General features: G+C 40.8%; 1 long non-coding RNA gene across 1 annotated transcript in view; it reads left to right on the plus strand.

Annotated features, from left to right (window-relative positions):
* The first annotated feature begins 452 nt into the window (after positions 1–452).
* Positions 453–23339, plus strand: part of LOC133535671 (uncharacterized) — a 29794-nt gene continuing 6907 nt past the window's right edge. Inside the window, exons 1-2 of the long non-coding RNA XR_009802285.1 lie at positions 453–508; positions 11521–11718. This is a non-coding gene — a long non-coding RNA (uncharacterized LOC133535671). The remainder of the gene's footprint in view (positions 509–11520; positions 11719–23339) is intronic.

Consider the following 23339-nt stretch of genomic DNA (forward strand, 5'->3'; position numbering starts at 1 on the left):
TATATATTTGTACCATGAATTGATTAACGTGGACCCCGACTTAAACAAGTTGAAAAACTTATTGGGGTATTACCATTTAGTGGTCAATTGTACGGAATATGTACTGTACTGTGCAAACTACTAATAAAAGTATCAATCAATCAATCAAAATGGTTTTATTTTGAAGAAACGGATGTCCGGTGCAGGAAGTAACTCTGCGTTTTGTTCGGATTTTTACTTCCTCTTCCATCGGACTTTTGCTGATGAGGTAATAGTTCTTTATTGCTCTGTGTTTCTTGTGTAAATATTATTTCTAAACTTTAATAATAATTTAAAAGTTAAAACATTATTGTTGTAGGTATAAGTGATGTATTGTTTTAAGTATATATTTTATGCAAAATTTTGTTAGGTAAGGATTAGAGCGTCGAATGTTTGAAATGTTTGGTCATAATTACACATGGTATTTACGCAGGTATCACTCCGCCAGAAAAGTAGAGACCTGTGTATGTGTTTCATGTTTCCAACAAAGGTATGTGGATTTGTGTATTATTATTATTTTTTTTGTGATAAAACGTTTTTGTTATTGTAATTTAAATTGTTATTTTTATATGAATGAATGTTGTTTACTTCCTCTTCTATCGGACTTTTGCTGATGAGGTATCACTCCGCCAAAAAAGTAGAGACCTGTGTATGTGTTTCATGTTTCCAACAAAGGTGTCCAATAAATGATGAAACGACAGAATAATGGAGTGTTTCCTACTTAAAAAATTACACCACGCAGAATAAGACTCACTACAAATATATACCTTGATGTTGCAGAAAAAAGACTACATGTTTTTTTAACCGATTTCCGAACTCTTAAAAGGGTGAATTTGGCGATTGAAACGCCTTTCAATTGTTCGCTGTCGGAGCAATGACCTTTCACCAGTGACGTCACAACAGGAAGCAATCCGCCATTTTACACACAACAAGTCAAGTCAGCTGTTATTTTCCGTTTTTTTGACTGTTTTCCGTACCTAGGAGACTTTATGCCTCGTCGGTGTGTTGTCGGAGGGTGTAACAACACGATCAGGGACGGATTCAAGTTGACTTACGTGGAGTGTGCTAATCAGACATATCAATGGTCATGGCGTGCTAATCGATGCTAACATGCTATTTAGGCTAGCTTTATGTACATATTGCATCATTATGCCTCATTTGTAGCTATGTTTGCATCCAGCCTTTCCCTCCTCCCACATTTAATGCCAAACAAACACATTCCAATCGACAGATTCAAGTTGCAAAGATGCGAAAGTCCCTCGTTTTTTCTGTCCTGTCGTAGCATCGCTATCGTTTGTTCTGCACATTTTACCGACGATAGCAATGTTACGACAGATGGCACAGAGATGTGTGGATATTCTGCGACACTCAAAGCAGATGCATTTCCAACGATAAAGTCAACGAAATCACAAAGGTGAGTTTTGTTGATGTTATTGACTTATGTGCTAATCAGACATATTTGCGCACGGCATGACTACAAGCGAATCGATGCTAACATGCTATTTAGGCTAGCTGTATGTACATATTGCATCATTATGCCTCATTTGTAGCTATATTTGTATCCAGCCTTTCCCTCCGCCCACATTTAATGCCAAACAAACACTTACCAATCGACGGATTCCAGTTGCACCAGTGGTCAAAAGACGCAATCATTGGTTACAAGGCGATCGCCGAATTCGTCCTCGTTGTCGTTGTCTGTCGTTATATGGCTCAATAGCTTCAGTTTCTTCTTCAATTTCGTTTTCGCTACCTGCCTCCACACTCCAACTATCCGTTTCAATACATGCGTAATCTGTTGAATCGCTTAAACCGCTGAAATCCAAGCCTGAATCCGAGCTAATGTCGCTATATCTTTCTGTTCTATCCGCCATGTTTGTTTGTATTGGCATCACGCAGTGACGTCACAGGAAAATGGACGGGTGGATATAGCGATGGTGAAAATCAGGCACTTTGAAGCAGATTTTCGGGGTATTGCGTGATTGGTAAAATTTGGAAAAAAACTTTGAAAAATAAAATAAGCCACCGGGAACTGATTTTTTATTGGTTTTAACCCTTCTGAAATTGTGATAATGTTCCCCCTTTAAGCCTGCCTCTGTTTGCCATTCGGTCTCGCAGTGTAGTTTGCTTTACACGCAACAGGTGACGTCGCATTCCCGCATTGTGGTAAATACCCTTCGTACTCCATTAGCTTCCATGCTATTTTGTTTATTCGTTTCCCTAGCTCACATGCTAGCGTCTTTTGTTTCTTCTAGCTCATGCTAGTTCTGTTGGTTTGTTAATAGTGCCATTGTGCAAGTCTTTTTGTTCCTAGTCTGTTTTTGTAGTTACACATAAATCTTTTCTTACCTTCAGGCTGTGTCCATTCCAAATTGCATCGTTGAGAGAACGCAATCCACACCACGATGCCAGCAAAGCGTCACACTTACCTGATCCCCGTACTCCTAGTTCCTGCATCTTGGGGTCACTACAACTGCAGCCATGCAAGTCCCTAACATTTTATGTTATAATCCTGACATCAATCATAAAAAAATAAAAATAAATCCTGCAGGCCCTTTGAAGTTGGCAATCCGACCTGCAGGTGAAGCTTTTTAAGTGGAGTAAAAAGACAGTACCAAGGAAGGGAGACACAGATATGTCCCAAATCCTTCACAACACACTTAGCTTTTGATTTTCTCGCCTGTATTTGTGTTAGCCAACATAATCCGGCTTGTGCAAACGTTTACATTTGCGCGCTCATCTGCGCATGAGGGCGCCCTCCTCGTAAATCTGTTTCTTCCTCTCCAAGCAATTGACAGAGGAGGAAAGTCCGAGTGCTTCAGGGCTCTTGCATTCCATCCATCCATCCATTTTCTACCGCTTATTCCCTTTTGGGGTCGCGGGGGGCACTGGCGCCTATCTCAGCTACAATCGGGTGGAAGGCGGGGTACACCCTGGACATTCCCACATACTTAAAGACCTACTGAAATGAGATTTTCTTATTTAAACAGGGATAGCAGGTCCACTCTATGTGTCATACTTGATCATTTCGCGATATTGCCATATTTTTGCTGAAAGGATTTAGGAGAGAACATTGACGATAAAGTTTGCAACTTTTGGTCGCTAATAAAAACGCCTTGCCTGTACCGGAAGTAGCAGACGATGTGCGCGTGACGTCAAGGGTGTGAGGGCTCCTCACATCCTCACATTGTTTACAATCATAGCCACCAGCAGCTAGAGCGATTTGGACCAAGAAAGCGACAATTTCCCCATTAATTTTAGCAACGGATGAAAGATTCGCGAATGAGGAAAGTTAGAGTAAAGCACTGATAAAAAAAAAAAAAAAAGGCGACGGCTACAGGCGGCAGTGGGAGAGTTTCAGATGTAATTAGACACATTTACTAGGATAATTCTGGAAAATCCCTTATCTGCTTATTGTGTTAATAGTATTTTAGTGAGATTGTAAAGTCATACCTGAAAGTCGGATGGCTGCGGTGAACGCCAGTGTCTCTGAGAGAAGCCGAGGAGCCAAGATCACAGCTGCCTTTTTGAGCTGCAGGATGAGGTCGCGTAATCCACTCAAGTATCCGGTAAGAGCCGACTTAATATCACAATTTTCCCAACCAAAAACTTGCTGGTTGACGTAGAGAAACATGTTCGGGTGACCGCTCTGTGTTAAAGCTTCACAACAAACAAAGTTTCGGTACTAAGGCTTTCCACCAACAGCATTCTTCTTTATAGTCTCCTTTATTAATTGAACAAATTGCAAAAGATTCAGCAACACAGATGTCCAGAATACTGTGTAATTATGCGATGAAAAGAGACGACTTTTAGCCGTGTGTGGTGCTGGGCTGAAATGTCCGCTCCAACCAATAACGTCACAAACACGCGTCACCATTCCGCGAAGTTTTCAACAGGAAACTCAGCGGGAAATTTAAAATTGTAATTTAGTAAACTAAACCGGCCGTATTGGCATGTGTTGCAATGTTAATAGTTTATATATCAATGATGAAATATCAGACTGCGTGGTCGGTAGTAGTGGCTTTCAGTAGGCCTTTAAACTCAGTCATGCGCTGCCGCCATGATGGATGTCTTTTCTTTCTGTCTGGAAATGACCCTTATATTGTCTTCGTCAGACCAGGTGCGCCGATGCTTTTTGAGCCCTTCCTCACCGAGGGGTTAGAGAGTCCTTGAAAAGCAATTTGTCTCCTTCCATCCTCACCTCCGATACTCCGTCTCCCCTTCTCGTTTCCCGGAAACTTTGTACTCCGTCTTAATTTTCTGCCGGGCTTTTCATCCGTGCATTGCTCTCTTTCTCCACAGCTTATCAGGTCCACAATCAAACCTGCACTCTGGCTACTTAAATCTCCTTATAATGGAGCCCCTGGGCGTCCAAATGGAGTGACAAGAAGTGGATGAAGGTCATCTAATAATCCTTCCCCTGAAGGATCGTGATAGATGTCTTGTCTGATAGCTCGATTCTTCTGTCCCGCTTGGGGAGTGACAAATCCCAGTTGGCTTTCTGGGTAAAAGGCAGGTGTTGCCTGAAAGTGGAAGACCAGTTTGGAAATGCACCACATGGACAATGTAGTCTTCTCTCAAGGGTTGGCCCAGACCCTAAGGAGTCTCCTCTGAGTCGAAGTCTCAGTGGGTAGAATGGATCGTAAACACTTGGGGAAAGCCAAGATTTATTGTCCTTTAAAAGATTATCACATTTCAGAAGGGTTAAAACCAATAAAAATCAGTTCCCAGTGGCTTATTTTATTTTTCGAAGTTTTTTTCAAAATTTTACCCATCATGGAATATCCCGAATAAAGGCTTTAGAGTGCCTGATTTTCGCTATCTGTAAGTCCACCCGTCCATTTTCCTGTGACGTCACATAGTGACGCCAATACAAACAAACATGGCGGATAGAACAGAAAGATATAGCGACATTAGCTCAAATTCAGGCTCGGATTTCAGCGGCTTAAGCGATTCAACAGATTACGCATGTATTGAAACGGATGGTTGGAGTGTGGAGGCAGATAGCGAAAACGAAATTGAAGAAGAAACTGAAGCTATTGAGCGAATAGCTATTGAAGCTATTCGGCGATCGCCTTCTAACCAACGATTGCAATTTTTGACCACTGGAGCAACTTAAATCCGTCGATTGGTAAGTGTTTGTTTGGCATTAAATGTGGGTGAAGGGGAAGGCTGGATGCAAAAATAGCTACAAATGTGCATACAGCTATCCTAAATAGCATGTTAGCATCAATTAGCTGACAGTCATGCCGTGACCAAATATGTCTGATTAGCACATAAGTCAATAACATCAACAAAACTCACCTTTGTGATTTCATTGACTTTATCGTTCGAAATGCATCTGCTTTGAGTGTCGCAGGATATCCACACATCTCTGTGCCATCTGTCGTAGCATCGCTATCGTCGGTAAAATGTGCAGAACAAACGAGGGACTTTCGCATCTTTTGACCACTTGTGTACTTGAATCCGTCGATTGGTGTGTGTTTGTTTGGCATTAAATGTGGGTGGAGGGAAAGGCTGGATGCAAATATAGCTACAAATGAGGCATAACGATGCAATATGTACATACAGCTAGCCTAAATAGCATTTTACCATTGATTAGCATGCCGTGCTTAACGATGCACACTCCACGTAAGTCAACTTGAATCCGTCCCTGATCGTGTTGTTACCCCCTCCGACAACACACCGACGAGGCATGATGTGGGGGAATTTTAGAGAAAAAAATGTATCTGGGGCTGGTGTATCTATTATTAGGAACACTAATACAAAACCTCACAATGTCTGATTGAATACTAAAAACGTTATGACCAACCGCCTTAAAAAACAGAATGAAATTTTAAACTTTTTTAACAGAATGAGACACCCAGAATGTACATAAAAATAAAGAATGTGGGATTTACTATTTTATCTATCAATGATAAAACACTGAATATTGACAACATATGAATGTCACACCCCGTATCGATCAAACTGTACGTCAAGCAAGAATGGGAAAGAATTCTACCTGAAAGTTTAAAAAAATGTTCTTCTCAGTTCCCAAACGTTTACTGAGTGTTGTTAAAAGGAAAGGCCATGTAACACAGTGGTAAAAATGCTCCTGTGACCATGTGTTGCTGCCATTAAATTATAAGTGTATAATTATTTGGAAAAAAAACTAACTTTCTCAGTTTGAACATTAAATATCTTGTCTTTGCAGTCTACTCAATTGGATATAAGTTGAAAAGGATTTGCAAATCATTGTATTCTGGTTTTATTTACGATTTCCCCAACGTGCCAAATTCACTGGTTTTGGGTTTTGTATTTTGGGTGTCTGGAACTAAATAATTTCATTTATATTATTTTTAATAGGAGAATTGATTATGTTGTCATCGGACCTTTCAGAACGGACAACGGAGGGAACTCTAGATTTGTATGAGAGCTTGTATCCTTCTGACGCACGTGCTCTTTGCAAAACATTCAAATGAAATGTATTGATCGGTGGATAAATGTCCGACCACCTGTCAATATGCCATTTTGTCAAAATGAGTTTGATTGATTTAGTCGTAGGAAACCATAAACACCGAGCTGGGTCACTTGAAACCGCCGGAGATTTATAATCCTCTGCAGTGTTTGTGTGTGCACTTGTCAATATGTACTTAGGCTTCAGGGCTGTTAGACGGTGTTGTGTTGAAAAGGCCACTAGCACACTCCCAGAACCATGCTTGAAATTGACAGTAAATACACTATATTGCCAGAAGTATTTGGCCACCTGCCTTTACTCACATATGAACTTGAAATGCCATCCCATGGAATTGTCCAAAATGTTTTGGTATCCTGGAGCATTCAAAGTTCCCTTCACTGGAACTAAGGTGCCAAGCCCAATTTCCGGAAAACCAACCCCACACCATAATTCCTCCTCCACCAAATGTAAAACTCGGCACAATGCAGTCCGAAATGTAGCGTTCTCCTGGCAATCTCCAAACCCAGACTGGTCCATAAATTTTGCCAGACGGAAAGCGTGATTTATCAGTCCAGAGAATGTGTGTCCACTGCTCTAGAGTCCGGTGGCATCATGCTTTACATCATTACATCCGACACTGACTTGGTGATGTATGGCTTAGATGCAGCTGCTCGGCCATGGAAACCCATTCCATTAAGCTCTCTGCGTACTGTAGGTGGGCTAATTGGAAGGTCACATGAAGTTTGGAGCTCTGTAGCAACTGATTGTGCAGAAAGTCAGCGACTTCTTTGCACTACGCGCTTCATGAATTGATAAACTTGGACCCCGACTTAAACAAGTTGAAAAACTTATTCGGGTGTTACCGTTTAGTGGTGAATTGTACAGAATATGTACTGAACTGTGCAATCTACTAATAAAAGTATCAATCAATCAATCAATCAGCATCTGCTGACCCCTCTCTGTCAGTTTACGTGGACTACCACTTGGTGGCTGAGTTACTATTGTTCCCAAATTCTTCCATTTTCTTATAAAAAAAGCCGACAGTTGACTTTGGAATATTTAGGAGCGAGAACATTTCACTACTGGATTTGTTGCACAGGTGGAATCCTATGACAGTTCCATGCTGGAAACCACTGAGCTCCTGAGAGAGGACCATTCTTTCACAAATGTTTGTAGAAACAGTCTCCATGCCTAAGTGCTTGATTTTATACACCTGGGGCCAAGTGATTAGGACACCTGATTCTGATCATTTGGATGATAATTTCTGCACTGACTGTGCAGAAAGTCTTTGCACTATGCGCTTCAGCATCCGCTGACCCCTCTCTGTCAGTTTACGTGGCCTACCACTTGGTGGGTGAGTTGCTGTAGTTCCCAAACTCTTCACTTTTCTTATGATAAAGTTGACTTTGGAATATTTAGGAGCAAGGAAATTTCACGACTGGATTTGTTGCACAGGTGGCATCCTATGACAGTTCCACGCTGGAACTGCCCATTCTTTCACAAATGTTTGTAGAAACAGTCTCCATGCCTTAGTGCTTGATTTTATACACCGGGCCAAGTGATTGGGCATACTTTCAGGAGACTCCCGAAATTCAGCGCCTCTCCCGAAAACCTCCCGGGACAAATTTCCCCCCGAAAATCTCCCGAAATTCAGACAGAGCTGGAGGCCATGCCCCCCTAGCTCCATGAGGACCTGAGTGACTTGTCTGAGAGCGTGTCTGCCCAATGACGTTATAACTGTAGAATGATCGAGGGCAAGTTCTTGGTTTCTTATGTGGGTTTATTGTTAGGCAGTTTCATTAACATCCTCCCAGCGCAGTAACAACACACAACAACAGCAGTCACGTTTACAGCATGTGACACTCTTAAACAGGACAATACTGCCATTTACTGTACATGATGCATCACAACACCTCCAGGCAACTTCAACCCTTTAATCGTCCTCCATTCACATCCCATCTCCCCGGATTGTAAATAACCTAATGTATTTCTAATGTATTTACTTATTCTTATGCTATCTGAACTCACTATGTTCTCTGCTTGTTGTACATATCCTACACTGTTTCAATGTCCATTTCTCTGTTGATGCAATTGTTGATGACTGAAGCACTGATATCAACCAAAGCTCCTCCGGATTGTAAATAATTCAATGTATATACTATGATGATTAACTTGTTTGATGACTGTATTGTACTGATAGTATATATTTGTACGATGAATAGATTAACATGCACCCCGACTTAAACAAGTTGAAAAACTTATTGCGGCGTTACCATTTAGTGGTCAATTGTACGGAATATGTACTGAACTGTGCAATCTACTAATAAAAGTTTCAATCAACCAATCATGCATTTGTGACAATAACATCTACTTTTGAAAGTAGCGCACACAGCAGCTGTAAATATACTCCTCCCCTCTTAACCCCACCCCCCACCTCTCGAAATCGGAGGTCTCAAGGTTGGCAAGTATGTGATTAGGACACCTGATTCTCATCATTTGGACGGGTGGTCAAATACTTTTGGCAATATAGTGTTTGTGTCTCTGCCATTTGTCTCGGTTCATCCACTTTTCAAAGCCTCCAAATTGTTGACCTGTTATCTGTGGGCCCAAGATGAGTCTGTATTTTGATTCAATTAAACAGCGTAATCTTCCAACACCGTGTCAGAATGATGGAAGTTGTTAAACACGTATCTGCAGGGAGCGCTGTCATGTGCTAATAGCCGGTTTAAGTCATACATCCTGAGGCGGTGATCCGTCAGAATGATAATCAACAGGCAGGTAATTGACAAGAGAGGCGTGATTGTCTTAGTCTCTATGCAGCATGCCGGGCGAGAGTTAACAAAGCGTGAGATTGGTGCCTGGCCTGCACGGCGCACATTCTCAGTTTGCAGACCTTTTGTTGCGCAGCCCTTTTGTGGAGGCCTGCCCCCCCGGATCCATTGAAACTCTCCACTGCTGAGTGAGCTGAAGGAGCTGCTTTTTGTCACACGCCCCCGGAACGCACACACCAGCGCGCACAAAGGCCCAAGCTCTGCCAGCGTTTGGTGGGATAATCTACCTTCCTGAAGGTCCGCTATTGCACCCTCCCGTTTCCCACTTTTCCCACCGCTTCTTCTTTCCTCCCGCCCACTTGCTTATCAGCGCAGAATGAGCAGTATGGGGTTTCCTGCCAACTTCTGGAAGCCCGGAACTGCCTTTCATAAACAAGAACATAAATGAAGACATTCCACCGGTGAAGGGAAAAAGGTCTCCTCCCCACGTCTTTTCCAATCCTCCCGGACCCTCGCACACAGTTTAGACCAGGGGTCAACAACCTTTTTGAAACCAAGAGCTACTTCTTGGGTACAGATTAATGCGAAGGGCTACCAGTTTGATACACACTTAAAAGCCTACTGAAACCCACTACTACCGACCACGCAGTCTGATAGTTTATATATCGATGAAATATTAACATTGCAACATGTTTAGACAAAAGTGTATATTATATATACTATTATATATATATAGTATTTATATAGGTGTGTGTGTATATATGATGGATATGTGTGTATTTTGGGTATATGCATGTGTGTATGTATGTGAGTATGTGTGTATATGTATGTATATGTATATATATATATATATATATATATATATATATATATATATATAAATATATATATATATATAAATTGTATATATGTGTGTGTGCATATGTATATATGTAAGTGTGTGTGAATTTAAATGTATTATATATAGATAATATATAGCAGGGGTCGGGAACCTTTTTGGCTGAGAGAGCCAAAAAGCCAAATATTTTAAAATGTATTTCCGTAAGAGCCATATGATATTTTTTTTAACACTGAAGACAACTAAACGCGTGCATTTTTAAGTAAGACCAACATTTCTAGAGTATAATAGGTCTCTTATTCTTTGTAATAACATTGTTATTCTGAAGCTAACTGTGGAGGGGGCGTGGCACGCGGGCCTGCAGCGAACTGGGGTGGGACAGGACCGGCCTCGAAATCAGCAAGAGCGGCGTAGATGGCCCATTCGGCGCCTTCTTATCTGATCACCAGTCGCTCTATTATAAGCAGCAGCCAGGAGGAGAGATGGGGTTGGAGCTGGAGCCAGAGCGCGAGCGAGAACGAAAGAGAAAAATACAATTGCTGGAAAGCAACTGAGAGACTTTTTGAAAAATAAAACAATAGTGTAACCCTGAAACGGGCTCTCATGTTGGTGCTTGGTGGTCTGAAGAACCCCCAGGTGGACAAGCCCCACACTAACCAATAATAAATAAATAACTTCTTAACGCAACTTCTTGAACAGGTGCGATAGTAAACGGATGGATGGACTAAAAATGCATGAGAATGTTTTATGTTTTGAACATTATTTTTAACACTTATTACAAGTGGAATTATTCATTACTTATCATGTTAAGCAATGTCAGCTCAGATTTATCCGAGAGCCAGATGCAGTTATCAAAAGAGCCACATCTGGCTCGCGAGCCATAGGTTCCCTACCCCTGATCTATAGCATCTACGCAGCAACCACTAAATTGAATTATATTATATATATTATTGTATTATATATTGTATATATACATTGTATGTGTATAGGGGTGGGACCTAATAAGTTTACTTCTTCCCACTCCCTTTTGAGCCAATCTTGACATCTACAAAAGATCAGTCACATGTAATGTTTTCAACGTAGGTGTAAAAATAACTTATACATATATTTCTTTTGTATTTTATGTCATTCTTTTGTTTTGTTTGCATGGCTCAAAATAAACCATTCATTCATTCAACACATGCCAATACGGCCTTTTTAGTTTACTAAATTGCAGTTTTAAATTTCCCGCGAGTTTCTTGTTGAAAACGTCGCGGAATGATGACGCGTACGCGTGACGTCACGGACTGTCAGGAAATATTAGTGCTGCACCTCTAGCGGCTAAAAGTTGTCTGCTTTAATCGCATAATTACACAGTATTTTGCACATCTATGTTGCTGAATCTTTTGCAATTTTTTCATTTAATAATGGAGACTATAAAGGATAATGCTGTCTGTGTTTATTTGTTTATTGTGAAGCAGAGCGGTCAAGCGAACATGTTTTCTCGACGTCAACCAGCATGTTTTTGGATGGGGAGATTGTGAGATGTATCTTACCGGAGACATCAGTGGATTATTCGTCGTCCTACAGCAGCTGTCAAAAAAGGCAGCTGTGAGCTTGGCTCCTCGGCTTCTCTCTGAGACACTGAGTGTTCACCGCAGCCATCCGACCTCGAGGTATGTCTTTACAATCTTTAAAATATCACTAAAACACTATTGAAACAATAAGCAGATAAGGGATCTTCCAGAATTATCTTAGTAAATGTGTCTAATTACATCCGAAACGCTGAGCCGTCCCCTTTTTTCTTCTTCTAGTCCTTCACTATCAAAATCCTAATTAAAAAATCTTTCATCCTCGCTCAAATTAATGGGGAAATTGTCGCTTTCTCGGTCCGAATTGGTCTTACTGCTGGTGACTCCCATTAAAAACAATGTAAATATGTGTGGAGCCCTGCAAGTCGTGACGTCACGCGCACATACTTCCGGTACAGGCAAGGCTTTTCTATCAGCGACCAAAAGTTGCAAACTTTATCGTCGATGTTCTCTACTAAATCCTTTCAGCAAAAATATGGCAATATTGCGAAATGATCAAGTATGACACATAGAATGGACCTGCTAACCCCGTTTAAATAAGAAAATCTTATTTCAGTAGGTCTTTAAATAAATTGCCAGAAATAGCCAATTTGCTCAATTTACCTTTAATAAATACATCTAAGTATATATATATAAAAAAAATGGGTATTTCTGTCTGTCATTCCGTCGTACATTTTTTTTCCTTTTACGGAAGGTTTTTTGTAGAGAATAAATGATGAAACAAACACTTAATTGAACGGTTTAAAAGAGGAGAAAACACGAAAAAAATGAAAATTTAATTTTGAAACATAGTTTATCTTCAATTTCGACTCTTTAAAATTCAAAATTCAACCGAAAAAAATGAAGAGAAAATCTAGCTAATTCGAATCTTTTTGAAAAAATTTAAAAAAGAATTTATTGAACATCATTAGTCATTTTTCCTGATTAAGATTCATTTAAAAATTTTGATGACATGTTTTAAATGTGTTGAAATTCAATCTGCAGTTTGTTATAATATATAACAAATTGGACCAAGCTATATTTCTAACAAAAAAAAATCGTTATTTCTTCTAGATTTTCCAGAACAAAAATTTTAAAAGAAGTTCAAAGGACTTTGAAATAAGATTTAAATTTGATTCTACAGATTTTCTAGACTTGCCAGAATATTTTTGGGGAATTTTAATCATAATAAATTTGAAGAAATATTTCACATATATTCTTTGTCGAAAAAAAAGAAGCTAAAATGAAGAATTAAAATAAAATATATTTGTTATTCTTTACAATAAAAAAAAAAAAAAAAACTTGAACATTGATTTAAATGTTTAGGAAAGAAGACGAAGGAATTTAAAAGGTAAAAAGGTTTAAAAATCCTAAAATCATTTTTAAGGTTGTATTTTTTCTCTAAAGTTGTCGTTCTTAAAGTTATAAGAAGCAAAGTAAAAAAAATAATGAATTTATTTAAACAAGTGAATACCAAGTCTTAAAAATATTTTCTTGGATTCTTTTTGAGTTTTGTCTCTCTTAGAATTAAAAATGTCGAGCAAAGCGAGACCAGCTTGCTAGTAAATAAATAACATTTTTTTAAAATACAGGCAGCTCACTGGTAAGTGCTGCTATTTGAGGTATTATTAGAACAGGCCAGCGGGCGACTCATCTGGTCCTTACGGGGGACCTGGTGACCGCGGGCACCGTGTTGGTGACCCCTGGGGTAGACACATAAACACACACAGATGTAGACTACATGCATTGAGCAGAGCCATGGACATGGAAATTAAGATGGCTGTGTGTGTGTGAGAGAGAGAGAGGGAGACATGGAGCCTTGCATGACTATGGATGAGAGAGAGAGTAGAGGACGTTTGCATGGAAATGCATGAGAGGGTGTTTAGCTAAGTCCCCCAAAAAGGATTTAAAAGATTATGGCTTATCCCACATCATATGTTTTATCACACACCATCCTATGGCGGTTCATTTTTGAGATCCTGAAGTGAGAATCCACATCCGGAACGGAAAATTTTTTGTCACCACACTTGTCAGTCGTGCGAAACGGTACTTTTTAAAGTGTTGACGTGACACGAACGCTTATCTTTTCATACGCACATTTTTGACCAAAAATCCCGTACTGCCAAACATTTTTCATGTCCGGTGGTCTGGATTTTGTTTTTGTTATTTTCTGTTGTTTTGATTTCCATTAGTTCCTGCGTTTTGGTGCACCACCACTCTTGTTTGTTTTGGTTGCCATGGTGACCGCTGGTGTTCGGACGCTCACCCGGCTCTAGTCATGAGACTATTTAGACCGCCCTTGCCAGTCAGTCGGGCTGGCGACATTGCTAGTTTTCATACCATAGTTCATGTTGCTCATTTTTCATGCCAACTAAGTTTTGTTTATTCATGCCACAATTAAGTGAGTTCTGTTTCTTGTCCATGGTTCTGTCTGATTTGTGTTTTGGCCTAGTGCGCCTTTTTTTGTTCCTATTTTGATAGTTATTAATTAAAAATGTTCCTACCTTCACGCCTGGTCCAGAGTAGTGCGTTTGCATCCCGGGAGAACAAACCCTCACGTCATGACAACATTGCGTTAATTCACCCGCGCATTGGTGACTCAAATCAAATCAAATCAACTTTATTTATGTAGCACATTTAAAATTTACCACAGGGGTGGACAAAGTGCTGTACAATGAGCAGGTTAAAAATGAGAACTGAGCAAACACAACACAACACAAACAGAACATGATAAAAAATAAATAAATAAAATAAAATAAAATAGATAAAACATAAAAACAGGTTTCCAGCAGGTGTATAATGGGGCGTCATTGCAGGATGGATATCACTCAGTGTTAAAGAGGAACATTATCACAATTTCAGAAGGGTTAAAACAAATAAAAATCAGTTCCCAGTGGCCTATTTTATTTTTCAATTTTTTTTTCAAAACTTTACCCGTCCCGGAATATCCCTAAAAAAAGCTTTAAAGTGCTTGATTTTCGCTATTTTCTTAAGCACATAAGTCAATAACAACAACAACAACACTCACCTTTGTGATTTAGTTGACTTTATCATTGGGAATGCATCTGCTTTGAGTGTCGCAGGATATCCAGACATTTTTGCCATCTCTGTGCCATCTCTGTCGTAGCATCGCCGGTAAAAACCAAATGGGGGACTTTTGCATCTCTTGACACTGGAGCAACTTAAATCCGTCGATTACTAACTGTTTGTTTGGCATTAAATGTGGATGGAGGGAAAGGCTGGATGTAAATATAGCTACAAATGAGGCATAATGCTGCAATATGTACACACAGCTAGCCAAATAGCATGTTAGCATCGATTAGCATGCCGTGCTAATCGATGCACATTCTACGTAAATCAACTCGAATCCGTCCCTGATCGTGTTGTTACACCCTCCGACAACACACCGACGAGGCATGATGTCTCCAAGGTATCGGAAAACAGTCGAAAAAACGGAAAATAACAGAGCTTATTGACTCGATGCGTCTGATGTGTAGGGAACAATGGCGTTTAGTACCGATGTGACGTCACGTTCTGACGTCGTCGCTCAGAGAGTCATAAACAGAAAGGCGTTTAATTCGCCAAAATTCACCCTTTTAGAGTTCGGAAATCGGTTAAAAAAATATATGGTCTTTTTTTCTGCAACATCAAGGTATATATTGACGCTTACATAGGTCTGGTGATAATGTTGCCCTTTAAAAGCCATGGAATAAAAATATGTTTTTAAGAGAGATTTAAAAAACAAGAAGAGAGGAGGCTTGTCTAAAACTCAGAGGCAGGTCGTTCCAGAGCTTGGGAGCAGCATCGGCGAAAGCTCTGTCACCTCTAAGCTTCAGCCTTGTGTCAGGGACCGTCAGTAGCAGCTGATCAGCTGATCTTAGGGATCGGGTGGGGCAGTAAGGCTGAAGGAGGTCGGAGAGATATGTTGGCGCGAGGTTGTTTAGACATTTAAAAACAGATAGGAGGAGTTTAAAATTGATTCGGTAATGCACAGGGAGCCAGTGAAGGGACGCTAATATAACTCAGGCCCCTTCTACACTAAGGCCATGTCTACACTAAGTCGTTTAACCCCTTAAACGAATAATTATTTAGCCTAAGCCCCATTTCAGCCACACAAAACCAGCGTTTAAGGTCCCGCTCCTGGGACAAATTTAAGTATTTCTCGAATCTGTGGCTCTCAACTTTGTATGGACTCATCGATCGTTTACTAACTGAGTTCGGAGAGGAAGTGACACCAGAAAGACCGCGCCCCACACAGGAAGTGACGTCAGAAAGAACACGCTTCACAATAAAGCGGTTTCATCACTCGGAGCTAACCACTGGAAATATGGAGGCGAGTCATCCAGACATCCGTCTGTTCAGATGCTTGTGGAAATCACACAGGAATTCCTTAAGAGAACGCGATTGCAGCTTTTTCAGATACAACACTTATCAGACGGCAAGAGAACTTTTGAATGTCAGGCTGGGTCAGCTGTGATTCTACTTAGCGAAAAACTTTGTCCATTTGTCGAAGGAAAGTGAACGAGAGTGCGGGCTCCCGGGGATGTGATGTGCTTTGTATTACCTGGTCGTCCTAGGTCTCAGTCTTGTCGAGTTATCCTGGGAGAAGATCCTCCGATGACTATATGTTGGCTTCATGATTGACTGGACTCCCACATGATCTATTAATTTCACTACTCAATAATTATTCCGGATTTCAACTGGAAGCAAAACAACGGCGAGGACTCTGTCCATGTTTAATCAAGTCTATGTGTCCGCCTCCACCGCCTGCGGAATGTCACCGATGTGCCGTTTCTATATTTGACGGACGCTGCACCAAATATGTTTACTTTAGTTAAAATATCAATCAATCAATCAATCAATCAAAGGGCAAGAAAAAACTAAACCCAATTGGAACAACAAGAAACCTTGGAGGTGAACACAGATGTTGGGAGCCAGAAATCCCCCGGGCGACCGGTGCAATGGACGTCGAGTGGATCTAGTTAATAGTGTGAGAGTTCAGTCCGGAGTGGGGCCAGCAGGGGATCTTGAATGGAGACAAGTCAGCAGCGCAGAGAGACTGATGCACAGAGAAGTGGTCCACCCCGGGTCCCAACTTTGAACATTGACCACAGATGAGCGGCGCGGCAGAGCAGAAAAGAGACTGCAGATCAACTGGTCTAAAAAGGGGGTCTATTTAAAGGGTAGAGTATACGAATGAGTTTTAAGATTGGACTTAAATGTTTCTGAGGTAGCATCTCTAACTGTTACCGGTAGGGCATTCCAGAGTACTGGAGCCCGAATAGTAAACGCTCCGTAGCCCATAGACTTTATTTGGGCTATGGGAATCACTAATAAGCCGGAGTTCTTAGAATGCAGATTTCTGACGGGGACGTATGGTACAACACAATCAGCAAGATAGGATGGAGCTAGACCGTGTAGTATTTTATACGTAAGTAGTAAAACCTTAAAGTCACATCTTAAGTGCACAGGAAGCCAGTGCAGGTGAGCCAGTATAGGCGTAATATGATCAAACGTTCTTGTGTTGGGAAACCGCATGACTGCCGTTGTGTTACCCCAGTGATGCGAGAACCAGGAGAGGTGAGAGCAGGTAAGAAGACTTTAATACTCATCAAAAACAGAAAACAAAGCAGTCTAGCAAAATTGTTCCAAACATAGGTTTATCATCGAGCACTGAAAGGACAGATACACTCACAATACTTGATTTATTTTGTTGAAACAAAATGGGACCAAAAAGTATTTACCGTATTTCCTTGAATTGCCGCCGGGTATATACTGTAGTATGTGCCTGCCTAGAATTACCGCCGGGTCAAACTCGTTTCGCAAGATAATTAGCGCATTCTTAGCATTACCACCGGCTCAGGATTAACGCTGGGTCAAACTCATTTCGCAAAATATTATTTTTATTAGGGCATGTCTAGAATTTCCGCCAGGTCAAACTCTTTTTGCGAAATAATTAGCATATTCCTAGAATTTCCGCCGGGTCAAACTCGTCACGTCACGAGTGACACTTCACCTGTCATCATTTTCAAAATGGAGGAGGCTGATTTCAATCATTTGAAATCGCATAAAGGGAAGAAGAGTAAGAGTTATTCAGGAGGATTTAAGGTCCAAGCTTTTGAATATGCTAAAAAGAACAGTAAGCAGCTATGTTTTATTATTATACCGTAGCTGCGTGTGTCAAATATGAGTCATTAAATGACTCCCGCCTTCTGGTGGTAGAAGGCGCTAGTGATCCTTCTTGCGCCAACTTGGCTGCAGAAGAAGTGACAACAAGCAGCAAGAGTGAGCACCGATCGTTTATTTTTTCCTCTCACTTGCACTTTTAACATGGAGGATTACATATCTAAAATAAAACAGTTTTCCAAACTGGACTTTCAATCGAAGCAGGAGGTAATAAAGGAAGATCTCCATCGAGACGGAGAGACTTTTAAAACTGAAGAAAGATAAGGAAGACTTCTATAAACAAGTTATCGATGCTTTTGATCAGAAGAAGCTGAGGATGGACTTCATTTATAAGTAAAGGTTAGACAATAATAACGTTTTTTTTTATTAAATGTGCTTTTCATGATGGTATCCTTACATCACACTCAAATTTATAAGCGCAGGCCTAAATTTACCGCATGCCTTTGGTAAACGCCGTAGTGAGAAGAGGTTTTGAAATAATTAGTGCCCCGGCAGCAATTCTAGGAAATACGGTAATAATTATTATTTTAATGTGCAACCGAAATCAACAATGGTTAGAACTGCTCATATGAATTTAAAATAAAATAAAATAAAAACTCCAAAAGTATCCATGCCTCACCTGGTGTGTAGTTCACCACACGTCACTGCGTTACAGTAATCGAGACGAGACATAACGAACGCATGGATAATGAACCAGGCACAGCTATTTCCGTGGAAAGGTCAAGTAGGTCTAATTTAAAACTAACACGGACGCAACAGCCGCATGGGTGTTCTCCTAATGACAAAGGCGGTGCCACCCTGCAGGGGGAGGGGAAAAAAAGCAAACCTCGTAATTAGTCCGGAGATTATTTCTAACAAAACAAACATTTAGAGGGTTAAGTGATCACTTGAGTGAGTCTTTAAATTATTGAGAAAGCTGAGAAATGTCTCTGCTGCAGTGAGTGGTCCATCAATAGGGGAATGTTATGAGAAAAGTCTGGGTGAGATGATTAATTACTTTCTCCACCGTGTGTATGGATTTGGGCCAGAAAAGCTTCCTTTTCATAACAGCCGCATCTTCCACTTCTGCTCCACTTTCAATACCTTATCACATACTTGCCAACATTGAGACCTCCAATTTGGGGAGGTGGGGGAAGGGGGGGCGTGGTCGGGGGTGGGGCGGAGGCGTCGTTGGGGCGTGGTTAAGAGGGGAGAAGTATAATTCACCAACTCGAGTATTTCATATATATATTTATATATATATATATATATATATATATACATATATATATATATATGTATGAAATACTTGACATTCATAGAATTCTAGCTATATATATTTATTTTATTATATATATATAAATAGAATAAATAGTTGAATTTCAAACGGCACCTATCAAATACGCAGTAATAAAAACATAATAGTTCTACTAACTGTACTGTGCTTGCTGGTTACAAAAAAACAACAACAACACTTACCTTTCACTATTTGAGTAACCTTTGTTCTGCCATTTGCGTACTGGCGAGAGTCACTTGCCGTCAGGTGCACAACACCATGTAAATCGTTGGCCAATCAAAAAGCAACCCCATAACGCTATAGCCAACATTCACCAGGCGATGGCGACAGACAACATAGAATCACTCTATTACAGACGGCGTCGCCATGGCTGTTACTTCCTCGTTCTTCTGCTTCGTCTCCTTGTGTGTGCAGTTTTTTTATTAAAATCCGTAGATGTTGTAACGTGATTGGGCAGGCAAGCTGAAAACAGGCTGTCCTCACTCATGTCTGCATGGAGCTGGAGGGGGCGTGGCCTCCAGCTCCGGCTGAATTTCGGGAGATTTTTGGGAGAAAATTTCTTCCGGGAGGTTTTCGGGAGAGGCGCTGAATTTCGGGAGTCTCCCGGAAAATCCGGGAGGGTTGGCAAGTATGCCTTATCAGCATTCGTCACTTTGCCCGTTTTATTTTTTTCTTTTAAGAGAGAAAGCTGCAAAATTCCTCCAGTGGTGAGGTGACTGTGCTTTTGTAACGCTAGCCCGCATACATTATTCATGTAGAAATGACTCAGGGTGACCCTCTGGTGAAAGGGCAGGAAGTGTTTCGACATATAGGTTGCATTCTCCGTGAAACATGCAAACTGAGCCCCTTGATGAAAGATGACTCAAGTTCGAGCAGTTAAAGATTTTTCATTAAGTTTAATTGTTGCTCCTCTTCAGTTTTATTGCTAAAGCGTTGCAGCTTTGAAAGCAGACCTCGTGTTTTGCAAAGCCTAAAGAAATCTGCTCGTACTCATGACCAGTCTCGCAGGAAACAATAACATGTTGGGAGTAACAATGTGGGTTTTACAAAACCCACAACCAGTGAAGTTGGCTTGTTGTGTGAACCGTAAATAAAAACAGAATACATTGATTTGCAACTCTTTTTCAACTTATATTCAATTGAATAGACTGCCAAGACAAGATATTTCCTGTTCGAACTAGAAAACTTTATTTTTTTTTAAATATTCGCTCATTTGGAATTTGATGCCTGCAACATGTTTCAAAAAAGCCGGCACAGGTGGCAAAAAAAGACTGAGAAAGTTGAGGAATGCTCATCAAACACTTATTTGGAACATCCCACAGGTGAAAATGTCATGAAGAGGGGTTTTTTCGCAACTTACTGCGAGGTTTGTTCTTCCGGGATGCAAACGGACTATTCCGGACAAGGGTAGCAGGTAGGAACATATTTAGTTATCTGACATAAAGGGCGCACAAGGCGAAGGCAGAACTAAACGCAGGATACAAAAAGTTCTATTTTGGTTTCATCTGACCACATGCCATTCTCCCAATCATCTGCTGTATCATCCATGTATCCATTTTGGTATAAACTCAACTCGTCGTGTTTGGAGGAAGAATAATACTGAGTTGCATCCCAAGAACACCATACCTACTGTGAAGCATGGGGGTGGAAACATCATGCTTTGGGGCTGTTTTTCTGCTAAGGGGACAGGACGATTGATCCGTGTTAAGGAAAGAATGAATGGGGCCATGTATCGTGAGATTTTGAGCCAAAACCTCCTTCCATCAGTGAGAGCTTTGAATGGTTGACCAAATACTTATTTTCCACCATAATTTAGTAATAAATTCTTAAAAATTCCTACAATGTGAATTCCTGGATTTTTTTTTTCACATTCTGTCTCTCACAGTTGAAGTGTACCTATGATGAAAATTAAAGACCTCTGTCATCATTTTAAGTGGGAGAACTTGCACAATTGGTGGCTGACTAAATACTTTTTTGCCCCACCGTATAAGCGTTAGACACGGCGTCTAAAAACAAACTGTCAGCGGCTGTCTCGGAAAAGTTTGCTCGTTTGGCATTGAGGTAAACCACCAACCTGACCGTTCCTTGTTTGTTTTCTTCTTTCGGGCTCGCTTTTTAGCCTCCGAGCACCAGAACTGTCCACTTGAATGGTTGCTTTTACAGAAGCGTTTTCGCCACCCTCGCTTCTCAGAAATAATGAATGAGCTCCAACTGTTTGTTTTCCAAAATCCTCTCAAAGTGATGAAAGATCCCTGTTTCACGGCTGAGTTAATTAGGGATGCTTGAGGGTTCTATTCCCTCAACTATTCTCAGTAAACAATGCCTGTAATATGTTTGTCAACCACGTTGCGCCAATGGATCAATCAGCCTGATGCAACAGAAGGCAAAGGACAGAAAAAACAAACAAAGAAACAGGCTGCTTGTTAGATTGCTGTAAATCTTGGTCAAAAACACTTACTGGAGGTATTACACTATATTGCCAAAAGTATTTGGCCACCCATCCAAATGATCAGGTGTATATAATCAAGCACTTAGGCATGGAGACTGTTTCTACAAAAATGTGGGAAAGAATGGTCCTCTCTCAGGAGCTCAGTGGTTTCCAGCGTGGAACTGTCACAGGATGCCACCTGCGCAACAAATCCAGTCGGGAAATGTCCTCGGTCCTAAATAATCCAAAGTCAACTGTCGGCTTTAGTGTGAGAAAATGGAAGAATTTGGGAACAACAGCAACTCAGCCACCAAGTGGTAGTCTACGTAAACTGACAGAGAGGGGTCAGCAGATGCTGAAGCGCACAGTGCGAAAAAGTTGCTGGTTTTCTGCACAGTCAGTTCCTACACAGCTCCAAACTTCATGTGACCTTCCAATTAGCCCACGTACAGTACGCAGAGAGCTTCATGAAATGGGTTTTCATGGCCGATCAGCTGCATCTAAGTCAAGGGTGTCAAACTCAAATACAGAGTGGGCCAAAATTTTAAACGGAACCAAGCCGCGGGCCAAGGTTGAAACAAATTAACCTTTCATTAGGGACCCAAACAAGTTTTTCATTAAATATTGAACAAGCAAGGCTTATATAACTTTGGTGACATGCAAAATCCAGTTTCAAATAATAATAATAATAACTGAAAAAATATCAATGGCATATCAAATAAAATTTAAATAAAAATGTTATGCCTTTTTTTCTATTTGCAATCTTCTGAGGTAAATATTTAAAAAAAATCCACAGGCTAATAATACATTTGAAAATAAAATAACAATAATGAATGAACCAACCATTCAAGCCTTGAAGTAGCAAGAGAAAATGCATGAATAAAACGTTAATTATTGGTCAGTTTGCTGGAAGTTTCCCGGAAGAGTTAGTGCTGCAAGGGGTTCTGGGTACTTGTTCTGTTGTGTTAAATAAGAATTCCCGCAGCAGTGTACAGAATTGAGATATAATTTAAAAAAGTAAATAATAAATAATGGGGGTATATTTTATTGTTTTGCATTCCCCGTCATCCACGTAACCCCCTCGCCCCCAGAGAGGAGTTGTACAGTCTGATGGCGTGTGGGACAAGGGAGTTTTTGAGTCTGTTAGTCCTGCACCTGGGATGAAGCAGTCTAGCACTGAACAAGCTCCTCTGGCTACTGATAACGGTATACAGAGGGTGACTGGCATTACCCATGATGCTCACTAGTTTTTCCACAGTCCTCTTCTCTGCCACCGTCACCAGTGAGTCCAGTTTTATTCCAATCGTAGAGCCGGCCCCCCGCCTGATCAATTTCTCCAGTCTTGAGAAACAGAAGTAGAATTAGAACAAAGACTGAGAGCCAGGCCTTCTCGACCAACATCAGTGTGTGACCTCACCAATGCGCTTTTGGAAGAATGGGGGAAAATTCCTATACACACACACGGCAACCTTGTGGACAGCCTTCCTAGAAGAGTTGAAGCTGTAATAGCTGCAAAAGTTGGACCAACATAAGATTGAACCCTATGGGTTAGGAATGAGATGGCACTTCGGCGTGGCGTGGTTGGGAGAGTGGCCGTGCCAGCAACCTGAGGGTTCCTGGGTCAATCCCCACCTTCTACCAACTTCGTCACGTCCGTTGTGTCCTTGAGCAAGACACTTCACTCTTGCTCCTGATGTTTCGTGGTTAGGGTCTTGCATGGCAGGTACCGCCATCAGTGTGTGAATGTGAAAATAGTGTCAAAGCGCTTTGAGTACCTTGATGGTAGAAACCTTGTTTCCATATGAGTTGGGAAATTGGGTTAGATGTAAATATAAA

Source organism: Nerophis ophidion, linkage group LG16 (assembly GCF_033978795.1).
Source record: "Nerophis ophidion isolate RoL-2023_Sa linkage group LG16, RoL_Noph_v1.0, whole genome shotgun sequence".
Lineage (NCBI taxonomy): Eukaryota > Metazoa > Chordata > Actinopteri > Syngnathiformes > Syngnathidae > Nerophis > Nerophis ophidion.